The sequence below is a fragment of the Ictidomys tridecemlineatus genome, chromosome 13 (genome assembly GCF_052094955.1).
Source record: "Ictidomys tridecemlineatus isolate mIctTri1 chromosome 13, mIctTri1.hap1, whole genome shotgun sequence".
NCBI classification, from domain to species: Eukaryota; Metazoa; Chordata; class Mammalia; order Rodentia; family Sciuridae; genus Ictidomys; species Ictidomys tridecemlineatus.
This window is the reverse complement of record NC_135489.1, coordinates 75,260,985-75,281,884: the sequence shown is the minus strand read 5'-3', so window position 1 is coordinate 75,281,884 and position 20,900 is coordinate 75,260,985. Positions and strand designations below refer to the sequence as shown.

Genomic DNA, 20,900 nt, shown 5'->3' with positions numbered 1-20,900 from the left:
TACTTCACAAACCACTCCCTCTGGCATTTTGCCAGGCGCCATCCAGACTTGTTTACAGACTCTAACAATTAATAACACAAAAAGTTGCATTCTAGAAAGCTCTTTGATAAAATTGAACCAAAGTTCTGCATTGCCATGAAATAAGTCAACTTTATTATTTGACTTGAAATAAGTCATATTTATTATTCACACATAATAAATATGAGAATGAACTGTTGTAACTAGTGCTAAAATCAATGATTAAAATCATATACTAAAAAACATTACTATGCTTATATTGTTTGCTTTCAACTTTTCTCAATACTCCTAGCAAAAATATTAACACTCATCAAGATGCACATGAAAGATATATGGACATCATCCTTACTTCCTCTTATGTTCATTCTCCAGATGCAGTAAATCACCAAGTTCCACTGATTCCATTTCCTCCCTGTTTTTCATATGTCAATTTCTATTTTCTTCTCACATATCCTACACTACCCAGGACGTAAGATCTCTTCTGAAGTGGATTCTTCTTAGATAGTTATGAAAAGGGATGCTTCTGTAATATCAAACTTTGCTTTTTTTATCTCACACCATGTACATGGCAATGCGTGCTAATTTTTTAATCAATTATATTTTAGTTATATTTTAATTATATATTTTTAATTATAGTTTTTTAATCAAGGCTGTACACATGAAGACAATTTCCTGGACAATCATATTTCAGTGGTAGGTCAATGGTCAAAATAATACATAGTCCCTTTGGAAATGGAGAAAAAATATTGTTTTGGTGACATCATGTGAAGCACAGCATACCCAAGGGGAAATTGTGGGATTCACAAGCTCTGTCTCCATCTGAAGTTATGTTGAGTATTCTCAATTCATGTAAACACTTCATTAATTTCTGTATGTTTCTTATTATAAATAATTCTTGTGATTTTGATTGTTAGCATCCTTTTGGATCTCTTATCAGGAAGTCTTCAATAACAATCAGTGGGTCCCTGGTATCATGACAACAGTTTTTTCATACCTGCTTTAAAAATGTGCTCAGAAAGAGTTTTTCAAAAACTAATTAATTTCCATGGGTCACAGGACCCCAAATAAAAATGAGTGATCATGATTTTCCCCAATTTAGAACTTGCGATTTTCAGTATGAAGTTTAAACTCTGTAATATGCCATCTTAGAACATTTCATGATGCACACAAGACTCACTCTGTAGCAGGTTTTCTAATTTCAGTCTATATCCCAGGTCCTCTGACCCTATTTATTCTGAGCATTATGGACTTTAGGTGTTTTATGTATTTCAAGTTCTTCCTCAACACTTTGCAGGTTTGTAGTTCTGTTTCTCTCTCTCCTCCACTAGAATGTGAACTATAGGGACAGACAGTGCGTGTCCAGGGTCTGGAAGCACTTGGCATGTTCTTGCCAGTGGAATAGGCATCAAATGATTATATCAAGACATTAATCAGATACTTTTGTACTTTAGTAGTTTTCATTCATATGTTTATTTTGTACAACATTTATAAATTTTGAAATTATCCTAAAGGGAATTGAAATTATACATTGAGATAAAACTTTAAGAATATATAATATATAATTTTTAATGGAACATAGATTTATTTCTACAAGAAAATTGCCATTAAAAGTATGTAATCCAATTTTGTGAGATTCATTTTTGGAAATTGGGTATTTCTCTGTCTCTGTCTAGGACCAGAATGTAATACTACCATTAACTTCTCAAAAATGTTTTCCCAGTAAACTGCTGAATAGGCAAAACTAGAGCAAAAACATTACTGTCCATATTTTCTTGTTGGCTCAACTATTACTGTATTAATTTTTACTTTTAGTTTTTGAACAGATATTTTTAAACTCTTTTGAGTTCTATAGATTATTTTTGTCAGAGTGGGTCTATTTTATAATCATTTTCCCAATAAATTAGTACAGAAGGTGATGGTCTAATTCAAATTTATGAATAGTTTTTTTTTCTGACAATGGGAAAGAATTTGCATCTTTAGCCTACTGCAAGGTAAAAATCAATAGAATATATACATAATCAAAAAGGCAGATGAAATTAAAAAAAACTATGTCATTCATTTATTGCAATTCCTACTTTTTCTTTGACATCTTTGTACTGAGGAACATTGCTTACTAAGTACATTTTATAAAATTAATTTATGAAAATTATTGCTCATTTTCTGTGTATTTATTCAATTTATATTTTATAATCTTTAGCAATTTACTCCTAGACTTATTTTAGAAGTAGGTTTTATTGGTAGCTGATCTGCAAGAAAAGGAAACAGAGTCAAATATATTGTTGGAGACAATAGCAGCTTCTTAGTGTAGTTGTCAAAAAATGTGTGTTTTTTGAACGAGGATAATGAAGCTAGGAGTGACATTTTAGTAAGTGGTCCTACGTATGCCTCTTCTCTGGAAAAATACACAGTGCAGTGATTATCTTTCTTCCCATGATTATCTTCAGAGTCAAACACTATTTTTACTCCATCAAATAATTAAGCGGAAACTTATGAAACTGCCAATATTAGACCATCTTTGACCCACAAACGTTAATCTCATTTACTTCTACCTATTATATCTCTGCCCTCTTGGTTTTCACGGGCTAGCATTTGGTCTGGGTGAAACTTTCCCCAGTAATTCATGTTTTACTCAAGAATTAGTTCACTTGCTCTACTTCTGGCCTAAAAATACTTCCCTGTCTTTCACAGGAAACCTAAGATTATTTTCTTGCTTTTTAACCATTATTTTTGGTCTATATCTACTCTGTATATTATAAATGTTATATTATACATTTCTCTGTATGTCTCTGTCTTTTACGTAAGAAATGTCCTGGTTGGCCTTCTCTGTTCCATTTCTTTTTTCAGTAACTTTATATCCTACCTGTAAGGACAGTAGCAAACCCAGGGAAAGAGCAATGTGCCTGATAATCCTCCTGTAAATCTATTATCTCAAAACATCCGAGAATGAGATTGCATTGTCATTCTGAGCCAGCCCTTTCCTTACATAAAACTCAAGTTTAAATGGGGTCAATAACAGGATTTATTCAAAAGGGTTATGGCAAGATTAGGTGAAATAATATATAGGATAACATTGAATCCATTGATGAATCCCTATTAAAAGACTCTCTAGGCTGGCACAATATATTTCCATCATAGAGTTCACAGTACTATAGATAGGAAATTGAATGTAGTATATGAGAAAGACATGGGGCAAAATTCTACCCAGAGAGAAAGGAGAAAATTAAAAGTATGAGCTCTTGACATTTGTTGTAATTTGGAATTATTCGATTGCCTCTATTTCTAGTATTTTTAATCTTGGTGACTTGTTGTATGTTCTTAACTTTTCAACTTGTCTTTGCTTCTCTCATAAATATAGAAGGGCAGAAATGAGTCCCAAGTTAGTCAACGTAAGTAAATCATTTAGACCTCTGGGCAATGTAACAAACAGGATTTTCTTAGACTTTTATTGAAAAATTAACACAAAGTCCTTTTCAATGTTATTTTGAAAGGAAAAATGAATATTCTCAGTGAAGAAATTTTAGTGTTGTCCTTTGTTAGAGATTTTTTGTTTTCATGAAAAGTGTACATGTCATGTGTTCAAGGTTAATTCAATTGAATCAATGATTCCTCATATGGACTGATTGGATTCTTATGTTTTAAAGTACTGGAATCCAATAAAGCATATTTTATTTGAGGCTCAATTTATAAAGCAAATAGAAGTGTAATCATGTTTGTTGAAAGGAGACAGAGTTTTGAATCCTTGTCCTCTCGGTCTACTAATACTATAATTGGGATAGTATTTTAAATGTAATTCAAAATATATTCAAAGCCTCTGCAGTCTTCTTAAGCCTTTATATTCAAAGTGGAGATTTTCACCGTATACTCAAAAGTTTGTGTTCAATATGGAGCATCAGGTGATAAGATAAAGTATCTGGTGTCTAAAAATCTAGAGTGTATGTGATATCAAATGATGTCATAAAAATCAATTTTAGAGTATGCCATCAATCTTACCTTGCTATTCATATAAGATTACTAATATCACTTAGGACACCACCCTGTACAAATATCAACAAAAGAATGTTTTCACAAAGAAAACTTAATAGAAATATGCCAATTGGGCAATAAATTATTTGATAAGTTAAAGCACAGGATCCTTAAGATGAATTTGAAAGTGTTCATGTATACAGTTTTTAAACTTAGAAAACCTGCAAGTAGTAAAGCTGAGATTCACAGTATGAGACTGTTAGGATTTGTCCTCTCCTTACACAAAAACCTACACAAAACAACTTATACAAAAGCATATGATATTTTGAAATTAAAGTACCATCCTGATTCAACATTTGCATTTATTACTTTAAACATGGATTGAATGAAAATGTTTTCTTTTATTGTATTACTTAGTTATCAAAAATTTATTATTTACTTAGGGAGGTTATGAAAAAAATATAAATGAATGCAGAAAAATAGACAAATTGCATTAGCCTCACAATGTTCTTCATGCATGTAGAGAGAAATCTGTTATTTGAAATATAGCTTCATAAATTTGTATTTGCCATCATGCAACTGAGGATGGTTTTGTCTGACACATTGTTAAAAGCACTTTAATTATAGAAAATTTAAAACACTAGCTTCTATACTCAATTTACTTCAATTTTCAGAATTAATCACAATCTCACTATGCTATTTTGACAAGCATATCTTTTTTTGACAATAATGAACTACTTTACTGATACATTCATGTTTTGAAATAAAAGAATTAATTCAGAACTGATGTGTTCATATCTGCATTACTTCATCATTTTATTATCTGAGATAAATAGTGGAACATATTTTGATTGAAAACGCTTTTCTCTAATCTTTATGGGTCAAAGGAAATCATATACTTTCCCCCTAAGCTTTAAATGCCTTATTCCCTCAAATCAATTAAAAAACTCATTACTTTAGCAAATACTTTAGTAAGACAATAATTCTACCCGTTTTGAACTCAGTATAAAAAGGAAATGTATAAATTCAGCAAGTCATAATGACTAGATTTCAGAAGAAGTAAGAATAAAGAAGGAAGTAAAGAAAGAAGGAAAGGGAACATGTAGAAAAGGAGGGTAAAAGATGATGTCAAAATATAGCAACAATGTTTGAAGAACTTCCAACAAATTTAGCTTCTGGAATCCACATGATGCATTTATGAGAATGTATTATATAAAGTCATAACCCTCTTTATAAATCACAACATACACATTATTGTTGCCTAAGAAAATTTTTAATCTTCTCCATGATTTGACAATTACCCATCTGTAGTGTCCCTAATTATTTGGCTAAACTACTTAATAAAAGCTGAAAATAATAATAGCAGTGATAATTGCCCTGAATCAATACAGCAATGATAAAAGTCTATCCCTGTCTTCTCGTAGGTGATTCAAACCATCAGCGCAGTAGACAGAGATGAATCTATAGAAGACCACAATTTTTATTTCACTCTCTCTGCAGAAGACACAAACAACTCAAGTTTCACAATCAGAGATAATCAAGGTAACACCATTCAGTCATAATGATTTTTGACTCATTTTTCATAAATCACTTTTTTATTTTAATGGAACTTGAGGCATTGTTTTTCACACTGCTTTTAATATCATAATGTCAAGAAATAAAGCAAAAGAGTAATAATAAAAAAGTAAAAAAAAAAAAAAACCTCAGAGTCAAGTTCTGAAAATACTGGCCACACTTCCTTCTCACTGCATTTTTTCAAATTAGAGGTGGGTTTTAAAAGTCACAGTGGCTATAAGCACTTTTCTGTCTGACCCGGCAAACTTCATTGCAGTCCTGGATTCTCGATTCCTTCGTTATCTTTTTCTTTTTACATTTATATTTTTAGTTGTAGTTGGACACAATACTTTTATTTCACTTATTTATTTTTAATGTGGTGCTGAGGATCAAAACCAGGGCCTCACATGTGCTAGGCAAGTGCTCTACCACTGAGCCACAACCCTAGCTGTTCATTCATATCTTAATCTTCAGTATTTTTCTGAAGAGAAAATACCCTTAGTGTACTGTGAGGTGAGCTGTTTTTGATTCACAAATGTTTAAAGTCATCAATAAGGAGTTACAAATATATGAAAGTCGTTTATTTTTTTTTTTTCTTTTCCCTCTAAACAAAATTATTTTATAAATCAAAGGATAAAATATTCTGGAAGGATTTTGGGTAGAAAAAGAATTTCTCTTCCTTTTGTGTAGAAGTGGATTAATTATAGAAGGTCATTCTGCTCCTTTTAAATTTGCTTTAGGAAGAGATATTTGGCCATAATATAGATTTCTATTTAAACCTTTCTTTTTACCTCAAATATATAAGCCACACAATATCTATGACCAGATACCTGAGCCGTTCCTCCCCACCACTAGGTCTAGTCTCCAATTCAGAGATGCCTTTGGTGGGAGAGGGAACAGACACATGTCTCTATTTTATTTGTATCAAATTCTTAGTGAAAGTAGTTCAAATATATTTAGAAAAAAATCCCACAAATATCAAATATAATATGTCTTATACATCTTTATAATAATTCAAAATATATTACTGAGGCAAAATAAATATAGCAAAACCTAAAGAATACAAGTTTGGTTTAATGTTTGTAGTCCCAAGTAAGGTAATAAAACACATTGAATTGAAAAGATGAGAACTGTTTCTCACCACTTAAATCTGCCTCATACATAAATTTCATGGGTTTTATGGACTTCAAGAGCATTATCTTTTTAGCATTGAAAAGATGATTTGGAAAAAGTTTTAACTACATATGCATTTCAAGAAGATTTCATTTATTTGCACTTTACTATCATCTTATAAAGTAGACTGATGGATTCAGAACATACTTAGGTATTGCAAAACTATTCTGAATAAAAAAATACAGAGGAAATATAGATCTAAGATGCAAAGAATCACATTGATAAACATCATTCAGAATATTTTGGGACTTGGGGAAAAACAATTTTACATTTTTAGTATGTGTTGGCCATTTTCATTAATATTTTGAGTGGCTTCTCTAGATAAAAATTGTTTGAAGATTCTCTGAATTTTAAAAATAAAATGAGTGAAGTCAAAATCAGATATCCTACTATTATCTTTCCCTAAAAGTAAAATCAGTTCTTTTTTCTATTTAGAAAACCTACTATTTGAGATCACATGCTTTAATAGTTATATAATAGAAAATCTATGTATTTCTAAGATGTATGAAAATAAAGGGCTCTAGATGTTAGAAAAAGCAGTGTTAGTGCAGTTGATCCAAATAAAACTGGTAGCATCTGCATAAAATTAATGCTAGTAACGCCTATAAATGCTCATATGTGGCTATAGAAATGTTTGCTCTGCTCTGCTTTTATTTTCCATATTTCTCAAAAACGTTTTGAAACTGATTTAAATAATTCATCTCATTTCACAATTAGGTAATGTCAAAGCATTAATTAATTTTCAGGGAACCTTCAAGTTGTCTTTTAATCAAAAATTTTCTCTTTTATTTGAACTTATTTAATCATATCTCTATAGTAGTGGCTCTAATACACAAGATGGATTGATTTATTTTATGTTGTTGATAAATTTTGGTATCTTGTTTTAGATAACACAGGTACAATTTTGACTAATAGAAGTGGGTTTAGCCTTCAAGAAGAGCCCAACTTCTTCATAACCATTTTAATTGCAGACAACAGGATCCCATCACTTACAAGTACAAACACACTTACCATACATGTCTGTGACTGTGATGACAGTGGGAATACACAGACCTGCAGTGATAAGAAACTCGTGCTTTTCTTGGGACTCAGGGTCGAAGTAATAATTGCTATTCTGATCTTCATTATGTTAATATGTGGTAAGTAGTGCTGAACTGAACATATCTCCACTTATTAAAGTAACATGATAAATATATAATTATGTTACAGCAGTATGGTTTAACTGCTATTCTAAATGTATTATAATTTTTTAAACCAAATAGAATAAATGAAAAATAGAGTGGGCAAATCCACATTTCAAACCAAAGATCACTGATCCTTCAATTTTAAGAGTATGTGTATGTATGCCAGTTTATAAATGTTTTGACATATGCATTGCACAAATATAAGATATAAAAATACCTAAGAACAATTGGGCACTTCTGTTGTCCAGAAAATTGTCCTCATGCCCTGCATGTGTTACAAAATTTTATCTTCATAGAACCTTATGAAGTAACAGTGGTTATGGCCACCTTCCCTGTCCTACCTGCTTCCCCAACCCTTTTAGAGGATTTTTGCATCTATGTTCATCAGTGATGTTGGTCTGTAGTTTTCTTTTCTTGCAGTATATTTGTCTGGTTTCAGTATCAAAAAGTGTTATTAGCCTCATAAAATGAATCTGGTAGTATTCCCTCTCCTAATTTTTCAGAAGATTTTGAGATTTACTGGAATTACTTCTTCAGTTGTTCAGTAGAATTCAGCATTGAAACCATGAGGTCCTAGACTTTAATATGGATTTTGATTATTGATTCAATATGCTTACTACTTATTGTTCTGTCCTGATTTCCAGTTTCTCCTTGGCACAGTGTTGGTAGCTATATATTTTTAGGAATTTATCTATTAATTCCAATTACTTGGTCTGTGATAGTTTACAGTATGTTTTATTATCCTTTATTTTCTGATATCAGTTATGATGCCTCATCTTTAATTTCTAATTTTACTAACCTGAGACTCCTCACTGTTTTCTTTTTGTATAAAATAGTACCAATATATTTATCTTTGTGAAAATTCTAACATCCCTTCATATGTGTTTCAAATCCTATCCCTGATGTGCTGAAAAGATATGTAAATCCAAGGATGTAGAAAGGTTAGTTAGTTAGATGTGCACACACACACACACACACACACACACACACACACACACTCACACACAAGCATGCACCTGCATATGCACACACAGTTTTTCTTCTAATTAAAGTGTTCTGAAATTCTTCTGTTTCTACATTTTGCTAAAACTATTTTGTGTAATAAATATTGATCTGCACAAACCAGTATTATGATTCAAATGCAAGATAGTTTGGAGTTTCTGAAATTAATGTGGTATCATGGGGCCCAGGCTCTGAAACAACTTTCTTAATTTGAAGATGACCTTTCTGTCTCCTAGCTGGGTCTTTCTGGGGATGTGATTTAAATGCTTTTAGCCTTTACTTTTCTCATCTTAAAGGAATATAACATATATGTGAATTTAATAAGAACTAAATCAATAAATAAATATAAATTTTTAGAAGAAACTGACATATATTTTGTGGTCAATAAATACCAACTTAGAAAATAATCATGTCACAGAATGTCCCCTTAATGTGGAATATCAAACTGTCCTGTTCTGAACTTACTTTAACCGGACTCATTGTCACTAAGTTTGCCAAGTGTATTCAGATTGGAAAAATGCTCTATTAATCTACTTGGTTCCATTTTAATATTTGAGAAAAGTAAAATTTGAATTCTAAATTGTTCACAGAAAACAGTTCAATTTATTTTCACAGTGTTTTCCCTCTAAGTCATCAGCAAGAATGTTTGTTATCTTCTTCCTTATGTCATTTTGCAAGTCCAGTTTTAAATTACTTTCCGTCACGTTATCTTCAAAATCAAGGTTGTGTCTGGAGCTTTTAACAAGCTCAGGATTGTGGAGTTCATTATGCTCTGTGTGTGTTCATTCATATTCTGATACATTTTCTTCATCAGGTTTTATATTTTTGATGTTGGCGCTTAGACAACAAAGAAAGCAGATCCTCTTTCTTGGAAGAGAATATCTTCTGCTACGATGATGAAGGAGGTGGAGAAGACACAGAGGCTTTCGACATTGCCGAGTCAGAAGCACCGCTGTGATGCGGGAACACAGGGCTCGGAAGACCACCTCGCAGAGATCCGGAGCCTCTACAGGCAGTCTCTGCAGGTGGGCCCCTACAGCGCCCTCTTCAGGAAATTCATCCTGGAGAAGCTGGACCAGGCGGACTTGGACCCCTGCGCCCCACCCTTTGACTCCCTTCAGACCTACGCCTTCAAGGGCCTGGGGTCCTTGGCCAGCTCCCTGAGCTCCTTAGGGTCAACGGACACCGACCAGGATGAAAATTTTGATTACCTTAATGAGCTGGGACCTCGATTTATAAGATTAGCATGTATGTTTGGTTCTGCAGTGCACTCCAACAATTAGGACTTTTTACCATAAAAAAATCCCCAAAGTGCTAATGCCCATTTGATCTAAATGCGTTGTGTGGTCTGGCTTTCTGCAGCGTGGTGAGCGTGCGTTTGTAGTTTTCCAATGTCCTTGAGTACATTGTCCTTAAAGAAAAATGTTGGAAGAGATGCACATAAATAGACCTCAATTGCTAGTGCAAGCCAGTGCCACCTCATGACTGCAATGTTCCTGATAAGATCCATTATATCCAGGGCAAATTCTCAAAGTGTTTATTTGCCTAACCTGAGAAAGAGAATCAGGCCCTCCAATGTTGTTTCATTCGTTCAATTGTTTTATTCCCGCAAATTAAGAATAAAGCATTGATGAGTGAGGTTCCTGATGATATATATAGAGAAAATTTATCATCTGGAGAATCTGATGGTTACATAGACATGTAAAAACATTTATGTTACATTAATAAGCGGGACTGTGAAAGATTCTATGAATCATTTGGGTTTGATATTTTAAAATTCTTGCCAAGAAGGCTCTTTAAACCTCATTTAAAATTTGTACATATATTTGATATAAATGAATTACTCAGATTTATATAAGTTTGTGCTGTTTTCTATATTATAGTTTGACATTAAAGAGGTGCAGGAAAATATACTTTGGAATTTTTCATAGATTATTTTCATATTGCAACCGAATATATACTTTTATCATACCAAAATACAATAGTGAAAAGCATGTCAACATTTACTTATCAATAAATTTAAACTTTATAAAACTGGTATAAAATATGAAAAAATTTAAATAAATTTTTATTTCTACTAAAAATGAGAAATAAGTGAAAGGATTCATTTTGATGCAAATTTGAACTCTTTTTAAATAATATAATAAACCACACAGACTCATACCACTCATATTATAAAGTGTGATATGATTCTCAGCATTTCCTTTTCTATTAACAGCTTGCAATATAACTGATGTTCACTGCCATTTTTTAAAAATAGAAAATGAGGTGCAATAGTTACTTTTATTGTGATATTGTAAAGGAAATAAATTCTAAGCCATAATATTATACTATAAGACAACACAACACTTTAATTTCCATCAACTTGTAAATAATGGCCCTTATGATATCCAAATCAAGATGGACTTCCAAAATTATAGTTTGAAATTAAAGCACCGAATATGGTGCTCTTCAAAATGCTTCATATGAACTTTTTTTATTAATAGCATGTAAGACTGATCTGAACCAAATTGGCAATAGATTCTTAAATCAAAATCAAATATTTCAAGTCATTTTGAGTTTTGGTAGGGTAGTGGAATGTTTATGCATTTTCCCTCTAGACTTTGAAACTTGAACATCCATAGTTTATAATTAAAAAATTTATTTTTATCATAAGAATCTAGGAATCATTAAGTTGGTGACACAGATATCATTACTTTACAAAAAGATGAGAAAATCAGATAAGAAAAATAACAGTTTAAGAAGCTAGTATAATTGAATTTGAAGATATAAGATGCAGTAAATTCAAATGCATTAGCATCATTATGAACTAAGGAAAACATAAAAAACACTGAACACAAATATTTTTAAAAGCTAAAACTTGTAAGTAGAATAGCAATGTATCAATTGATAGAAAGCTTGTACTTCTATCATACTGACATAGAAATCGGAAGTGTACTTAGGGCAATGATGGTGATTGGCTCCAAGAGGGCTTGCTCATCATGTTCACAAAGCAGGGTGATGTCATCTTTGCTGCAGAACTGGAAAGTGTGATAAACAATGGATGAATCAACCCATGGAAAACAGGTTGGAAAGACAGAAATGGGGTCTGTGGGGATCACAGTTGGTTCTGCCCTGGATGAAAGGCTGGTGTGTTTGGAATAACAACTTATAAAAAGGATGCAATATCTACAATAATAGATATGATATTTGTGTTCAGTAACACTAAGCAGTTGTCTTAAAGCAGGTTCTGGATTAGTTGATGTTAGGATTGTCAACTACAGGATTCACTGAAAAGAGCATCCGCACCTGGTCCAAAATTGTCACTTTTAATCATATCGAATAAGGCTATCCAATTCTAGTAGAGAAGTTACAAATTCCTAGAAATTATACTGATAGTATTTCAGTAACTTTTGTCTTTCATCTGGTCATTTGATATTGCACACATATAGCTGTTTCTAAAGCTTAAATCATGACCTATTTTTCGTAAATTTTAATAAAGTCTGAATTAATGTAGATGTGTGTAGATATTTTCCACAGTACTGAAATAGCCCCCAGGAGGAAATTGCAGTTTTATAGGTAAGCTTTAAAATATTGATAATTAAAATAAGAAAACACTTAAAGTTTATTGTAGGAATCAGAAAATATAGTTTATGCATTGCATGTACTTGAGCCTCCCAGAAGTAAGTTTGAATTTGGTCCCTTTTATTTCAATAATCATTTGAACTTTTTCAAACTGCCTGATCTTTCTGGACCTCAGTTTGCAAGCTAAAAAATAAAAAATAAAGTCTTGTCTGGCTATTTAACATGAGGGGGAATAAACAGAATAAACAATAACATATGTAAAACAAACTCCAAAATCTGTGCTTGACAAAACATGCACACTCCATAAATAATAGGGAGTCATTATCATGGCTGATATGCTCTGCTAGAATGGGAACCCCTTTATTTCCTCGTATGTGGTGATCTAGTATGTGCCTTCACTGCACACTCAAAATATAAATCAACTTTTGACCTGACCTATGTATCACATATTATCTTCTTTTATCTGCTTATGAGGTCTGTTCTCTTTCCTCTTCCCAACTCGTAATTTACTCTTTCAATCTCTTGTTCTGTGCTTGAAACAATCTTCTCCCAAACACTTGTATTTTTCATTCTCACACTATTCAGTGATCAGATGTGACTTCCTCAGAAAGATTTATTGAACACTGTTCAACCTTGTGACACCTGCTTTAGCTTTTTAAAAATCAAATCCCATATAATATAACATAGTATAGTAAAATAAGTATAATATAATATGTGATTTATTATCTCTCTCCTTATTAAAAAGCAAACTGTATGTGGAAAGGACTCAGTCTTGTTCCTTTCTTTTGTCTAAAAAGGTCTCTGGCACATAGTAAATAAGCAATAAATATTTCTTGACTGAATATAATAATGAATCCCAATCTATTTTATTTAGTCATGTATAGAAATTCTATTGATTTTCACTGCATATTAATGTGGAATAGTGATATATAATTACTTAATACATGAGTATTTTTCAAGATAGTTATTCAGTACAGCAATTGTTTTTCAAAATCTGCCTAAGAATTTAGGAATTTGACATTTCAGCTCCTTTGAATTCATTAATAAAATACCTGGTGGGGGTAAAGTTGATGGAGTTTTCCTATTCTGTCAAAACAAGTTCTTTGTTAATCACTGTAGCAAGCTTCATGTGAATAAGTTTCAATGAAGTGTGAGTACCATGAAAAAGTGTGCCTCTGGTTAAAACTCTGTTTCATACTGTGGAGTACAGTTTGGTAATAAGTGCACGAGGCTAATGAAAACCCACAAAGTAGCTTCAGGTTCTCCTGTCTGCTGTGAAATGGTATTCAATATCAAAGAGTTGAAAGACAAGGACGCTAATGATATAAATGGAGAAAAGAACTCTGTGACCTTTTATATATTCAGATATGTCTGTATCTATCTTTCAATCCACCAATGAGAACTGTGATGTTCTGGAAAAGGAGCTACTGATATCTCAATCACAAGGAAGTACTTTGAAACTTAGAATGTTTTGCTGCCTTTTGAACTCAGAGAGCTCTAAGGAAGGCTGACTGATTCTGAGTTGGCAGGGAAGGGGACAATGATATCTGGGGACAATGCAAGTCCCAGTCTTCAACCAGGCAAAGCTGTGTAAGTTTCCCGCAGATTAAATGATTGCTTCTGTAGAAAGGTTGCACAGATGGTAGATGCTTGGAGGAAGCTTAAACCAGTCATCCAAAGAACATGCCGCACAGCTGAAGGAACAACAGAAACCTCAAGTTTTTGAGATGTGTCTCTGACTACCCCATGCATGCATGTACCCTAGGATAGAGGGTCAGGACCCGGCTGCCTGTCATCACGGAGGACACTGGCTGTGAAGTTATGATTGCTCCAGCATACTAATCATGCCCCTTATCTCTCTTTTCCCACCCCAATCCAGACCCAGAGAACCAGAAAGAGTAGAAAGACATATAACTCACCCTGGGTGTGAAGTTAAGGTCTTCTATTAAATGGAAAATAGATTGTTTATCTTAATATTTGAAAATTCCCAGAAGCTGTGGAAACTATCTGATATTTTGTCATGGTGGGCATAAAAAAGAAAGAAAGAAAGAAAGAAAGAAAGAAAGAAAGAAAGAAAGAAAGAAAGAAAGAAAGAAAGAAAGAAAGAAAGAAAGAAAATGTTTAAGCGTCTAAAATTGAATTAAAAAAACAAATATTTTCATGATTATAGGGAGGAAGAATTCAACACAACATTTTATCTACTAAATGAAATAGAATGATGTATATTACCATTTATAATTATATTAAAATTTAATGATCTTTTTAACATTTATTTGTAGCTGACACATTATAACAATACATAAAAGTAGAATGTGTTGTGATATATTCATGCCAGCCATAACACAGTTTGGTCAATTTAATTCCCCTATTCCTTTTCTTCCCCATGTATCTTCTCAATCCCTTCCTTATATTCCACTGTTATTCTTTCTATTTTCATGAGATTCCCCATTTCCTTACCCTTTTATCTGTTGATGGGCACCTCAAGTATTGATTGCACAGCTTGGCTATTGTAGAGTGTGCTGCTATCAACAGTCATATGCATGTATCACTATAGTATGCTGGTTTTAGTACTTTGGGATAAATATCAAGGAGTGGGATACTGTAATTACATTCCTAGTCTTTTGAGGAATCTTTACACTGCTTTCCAATGTGGTCGTATTAATTTGTAGTCCCATGAACCATGTATGAGTGTACCTCCTCCTTCATCCTTACCAGCAATTATTGTTATTTGTATTCTCAATGGACGTCATTCTAATTGGAATGTGATAAAATCTCACTGTAGTTTTGATTTTCATTTCCCTGATTGCTAAGGATGTTGAAAACTTTTTCAGATATTTGTTGATCAATAGCATTTCTCCTTTTGAGAAATGTCTGTCTAATACTTTTGCCCATATACTGGTGGGGTATGTTATTTGGGTGTTATTTTTTTTTTAGTTCTATATATATTCTGGATATTAATCTCCTGTCAAAAGAGTAGCTGGCAAAGACTTTCCCGCATTCTGTACACTCTGTTTTCCTTCTGCTTCTTAATTGTTTCCTTTGCTGTGCTGAAGAATTTAATTTGATGCCATCCCATTTATTGATTTTTTGCTTTATTTCTTGAGTTTTAGGAGTCTTATGAAGGAAGTTGGTGCCTGCACCAATATGTTGGAGGGTTTAACACTGTATTTTGTTCTAGAACTTGCAATGTTTTTGGTCTAATTCTAAAAGTCTAGTTTCACTTTTCTACATGTGGATGTCCAGTTTTCCAGCACCATTTGGTAAATCTGCTATCTCTTCTCCATATATACTTAATTTGAGATCAGATATTGTGATGTCAGCAGGATCACTCATGGTGATATAATTGTGATTCCCACTAAAATATCAATGACATTCTACATGGAATTAAAAAAATCCTAAAATTTATCACAGAAGAATACAAAACAGGAAATATCAAAGCAATATGAGCATTTATTTCCATTATTGTACCTTGTTTTTATGCTAGTAGAGTGAACAGTCTAGGAAATCTATTTTTAATTATTTTCTACTTGCTAACTTTTCTTTTCTATGTAAAGAAAATTATTTAAAACCTTTCTTTTTTAAATATGACTCCTGATTTTTTTAATACCTTTATTTTATTTATTTATTTTTATGTGATGCTGAAGATTGAACCCAGGGACTTGCATGTGCTAGGTGAGCACTCTACCGCTGAGTCACAACACCAGCCCCAAAATCTTTCTTCTTGATACCTTTATCTGTACAGTCTGGATATAAAGAGTACATGAGTCATAAGACTACTGAAATTCATTAAAATCATAATATGTGAGGAATATAGCACCATGTCAAATATATAACAAATAGTTGACAGTTCACCTGTTATTATTACTAAAACAATGATAATCATGACCTCCTTGACTTTGCCTTTATAAAGGCTTATAGACCTAACTCCTTATTCAAGTACTAGAAAAACAAAATGGATAAAAACAAAAAGGAAAATGAATTAATTTGGAACATTAATTAAGCTCACCATTCCTGCCTCTTCACCTTGACCTTCCTAGAGTAATTCTGTATCATTATCAAAGGAAGAAATTGATGGCTTAATTCAGACATTATATATGAAGTGTTCTCGTGGAATTACTTCTACATGGAAGAAAAGGAAAAAAAAAAGAAACATATGAATGGATCCAACAGAAAGTATTGCAAACATATTAATATCTAACATGTGATCTTCATAATTCTAACTTTGTAATAAGAAATAAAAAATAGATTATTAAGGAAAATTATCATCATCTTTAGCAGGATATAATTCAAAGTTAGAAACTGAACTTCCATTTACTTTTCTCGCTCTTAAAAAAAAAAAAAGAAAAAAAAAACAACTTAAGGACACATTGCCATATGTTCTCTAACTAACATACCCTTATCACCTTTTCCTCTCAAATCTGAGTCAGTATTGAGGCTTAAGCAAGTTCCAGGCAATTTTTCAGCTTGTAGGACTCCACAGTTTTCAAAACTCCATTCTCTTCCCAGATGACCCCTTAGTTATTCCGGAAGATTTCTCTGCAGAGCTAATTATCTATTTTTAACTCTCTTTAAAACCCATTTCTACCCTTGAAATACTCATATGATATGTAGAGCATTTCACCAAATTATTTGAATATGTTTAAGCTTTATTAATTATGGAATTAAAATTAGGGTTTGACACAAAATACAATATATCTATGCACAATAACTTACAGGTATAACTTGCTGTTAAAATAATGTGTCCAAATAATTTTTTGTAATAGCAAAACTCTCTTCCTCTTTGTAATATAGAATGCACACAAATTTTACTTTATTGTTTTACATTCTGACCAGAAAAAAATTGTATAAAGGGACATAGTAGGAAAATATATTCACTGTAAAAATTCTCAAAAATTCTCAAGCTTGTGTTCATTCATTGAACACTAAGTAAATAATCAACATCAAACACGTTATCCAGGTAGCATCTACTATACAAGTAGCTCCACTGTGCCTCTCCACGTTGACTGCTAGGTGATAAATGCTCCAGAGAACCTTAACAAGATGGATAACCAGCATCCTAGCTGATAAATGATGAGGCACACTTGGAGGTGCAGGGAGAGGATGCAGCCAGGGTGAGATGTCATTGCAGACAGGCTTCCCTCCAGGCTTCACAAAGGTGTCTCTGATTCTTACTGGTCCTTACCGACTTATGCTACTGCATCAAAAGGGAAATTATGTAAAAATAAAATCATTTGTATTCTCCACCGTCCCCGCCCCGCTCCTTTTATTCCCCCCTGAATACATCAGGCAAAACTGGCCTATTGATCTGTCACTCTTTTTAAGCAGTTACAATTCTGAGTTCTATTCTAAGTGTTTTAATATGTCATCTCATATAACAAGGAAAATATGGTTATTACCCACAGGGTACTAACAAGGAAACTTGTATGCAAACAGACAGATGAGGTGGTCAGGTCAGGTTACACACCTAACAGGTGGCACAGTTGAAATGCAAACTCAGACAAGTAAGATCTGACTCCAGGCCTTTAGCCATCCCAATGCACTGGCTCTTCATTTCATATGAGCTCCCCAGGAACCAAGGGACTTTATACTTGGTGGCAAATGATGTTTTCTTTATTACTTTATGTTATCACTGCTTAGATATCATATATACACAGCAATGAGTCCAGTAGCTTTTTTAAATCACATCTTCTAATTTTTACATTATCTCTGCAGTAGTTCAATTTCTATCACTAATATTGAGTGCCAAACATTTTCTTTTTCATTAGTATTATGTATCATTCATATTGCTGCTAATTACCCACAAATATGACATACTCAGAACCTCTGTAGGTACAGAAAAAAATTCTCATTACTTAATGATATTTTTTGTTAGATAACCTATATAGAATGCATTAGCATACATGCCCAATATATTAATTCACTGAAAATGTCTTTCTCTTTTCTATGATAATTATCTCTCCACAAAGCATACAAGGAAATATTTTCATCTAATTTTTGTGTTTTCTTGAGCCACAAACTATTAGATAAGAATGAGTAGAGAAAAGCTCCATTAACTTTATGTTGGAGAATTCAAACAAAATGGCACCCCTTTGTGCTCCTTCACCATGGACTCCTGCTTCTTCTGTTACCTTAGTCCTGTTTGGGCTTCTGTTGCATTATTTGCACTTACACCAGCTGTATTTAATTGTTTTCTTTTTTTCCACAATTTAAACCTCAACTAGGAACAAGCATTAGCATTGACCTTTGAGATTCGGACAATCAGAACCGACCACAGAGACTCAGAATTTGCAAATTCTTTTATTGTTGTTAAATAACAAAAGTAAGATTCCACAAACAGACCTCGTTCCCTGAGTTACTTCTGAACAGCAATCTCTTTCCAAACAACTAAAGCAAAATAAGAAGTTCAACATGTTTCTTTCATTTCCCTCTTCTGATATCAAGACTACATGATCTCTACCACAGGAAGTAAAGCCCTTCTTGAGTGAAAGACAGAGTAGCTCACAACATAGATGACTCCAGACCTCCAGACAGGTCTGTTGATTCCTCTAGCACAATACCACTCAGGATAAAAGTAAATCAAAAAATGGAGAACATTCCACACTGTATGAAAATGGATAACAGTGTGTTAGGAAAATGGATAGTGGTAATATGAAATTAATATTCTGAGAAACTTAACCATCCCCCAAATTAGAGGGGGTGGGTAGAATTATAACCTATTGGACTTAAACTGTTGATTTCTTTTGAATTCATAATTTTGTGTAATTTTGATTAAAAATGTGCAAAAGGCAAATAAGAAATTTTACTGGTTTGCAAAATCAATCAAAGAAAGTAATTTCTCAGTATGTCTTGCTAATAAAGCATCCTATGTGAAGTCTAAAGTAACCAGAGTCCTCACAGGATTAAGCTGGTTTTCTACTCTTGAAACTTTATACACCATGCATGAGATTATGTAAAGAATGTTTGTGTTCATATACACACACATGTACATTTCCTTTTCATACTTATGAGAACCATGTTTTTTTCTGTTATTAACTTTTAAATATTTACTTTTCAGTTTTATGTGACACACAATATCTTTATTTTTAATTTTAATTTGTTATATATATAAACAGAATGCATTACAATTCATAGTACACATACAGAGCACATTTTTTCATCTCTGGTTGTACACAAAGTAGAGTCACATCCTTCGTGTCTTCATACATGTCTCCATACATGTCTTCATTCATAAGGTAATGATGACCATCACATTCCACTGTCTTTTCTACGCCTATGCTCCCTCCTTTCCCACCCCTCCCCTTATCCCCTTTGCCCAATCTAGAGTTCATTTAATCCTCCCATTCCCCCACCCCCACAGCATATTATGAATAAGCATCCTTAAATCAGAGAAAGCATTTGACATTTGTTTAGGGGGATTGGCTTACTTCACTTATCATTATCTTCTCCAATTTCATTCATCACCTGCAAATGCCATGATTTTGTTCTCTTTTAATACTGAGTAATATTTCATTGTGTTTATATACAACATTTGCTTTATCTATTCATCTACTGAAGGGCATCTAGGTTGGTTGCATAGTTTAGCTATTGTGAATTATGCTGCTATAAACATTGAAGTGGCTGTGTCCCTTGTAGTATGCTGTTTTTAAGTCCTTTGGGTATAGACCAAGGAGTGGGATAGCTGGATCAAATTGTGGTTCTATTCCCAGTTTTCCAAGGATTTTCCATATAGCTTTCCATATTTGCAGTCCCACCAGCAATGTATGAGTGTGCCTTTTTCCCCACATCCTCACCAACACTTACTGTTGTTTGCATTCATAATAGCTGCCATTCTGACTGGAGTCAGATAAAATTTTAGAGTAGTTTGATTTCAATCCCTATCTCTCATCATGCACAAAACTCAACTCAAAGTGGATCAAGGACCTAGGAATTAAACCAGATACCAAGTTTATTAGAAGAAAATGTAGGCCTAAATCTCCATCATGTCAGATTAGGCCCCAACTTCCTTAACAAGATTCCTATAGAATAAGATTTAATATCCAGAATCAATAAATGGGATGGATTCAAACTAAAAAGCTTCTTCTCAGAAAAAGAAACAATCAATGAGGTGAATAGAGAGTTTACTAATTGTAAACAAATACTTATTACACACACACCAGATATAGCACTAATCGATAGAATATATAAAGAACTCAAAAATCTTACCACCACTTAAAACAAATAACCCAATCATTAAATGGGCCAAGAAAGTGAATAGATACTTCTCAGAAGAAGATATACAATCAATCAACAAATGTATGAAAAAATGTTCAACATCTCCAGCAATTAGAGAACCATGTTTTTCTAAATTGGGTAGGAGAATGTATTAGTTCAAACTTCGTAACAAAAACAAACAAACAAACAAAAACATAAATCAGGTAGCTTTTCAACAGAATTTTATTTCTC

At 32.8% G+C, this 20,900-nt stretch overlaps 1 pseudogene; it reads left to right on the top strand.

Annotated features, from left to right (window-relative positions):
• The window catches only part of LOC144369702 (cadherin-19-like), a 33,889-nt pseudogene extending 23,712 nt beyond the window's left edge, over positions 1 to 10,177 (top strand).
• The last annotated feature ends 10,723 nt before the right edge of the window (positions 10,178 to 20,900 follow it).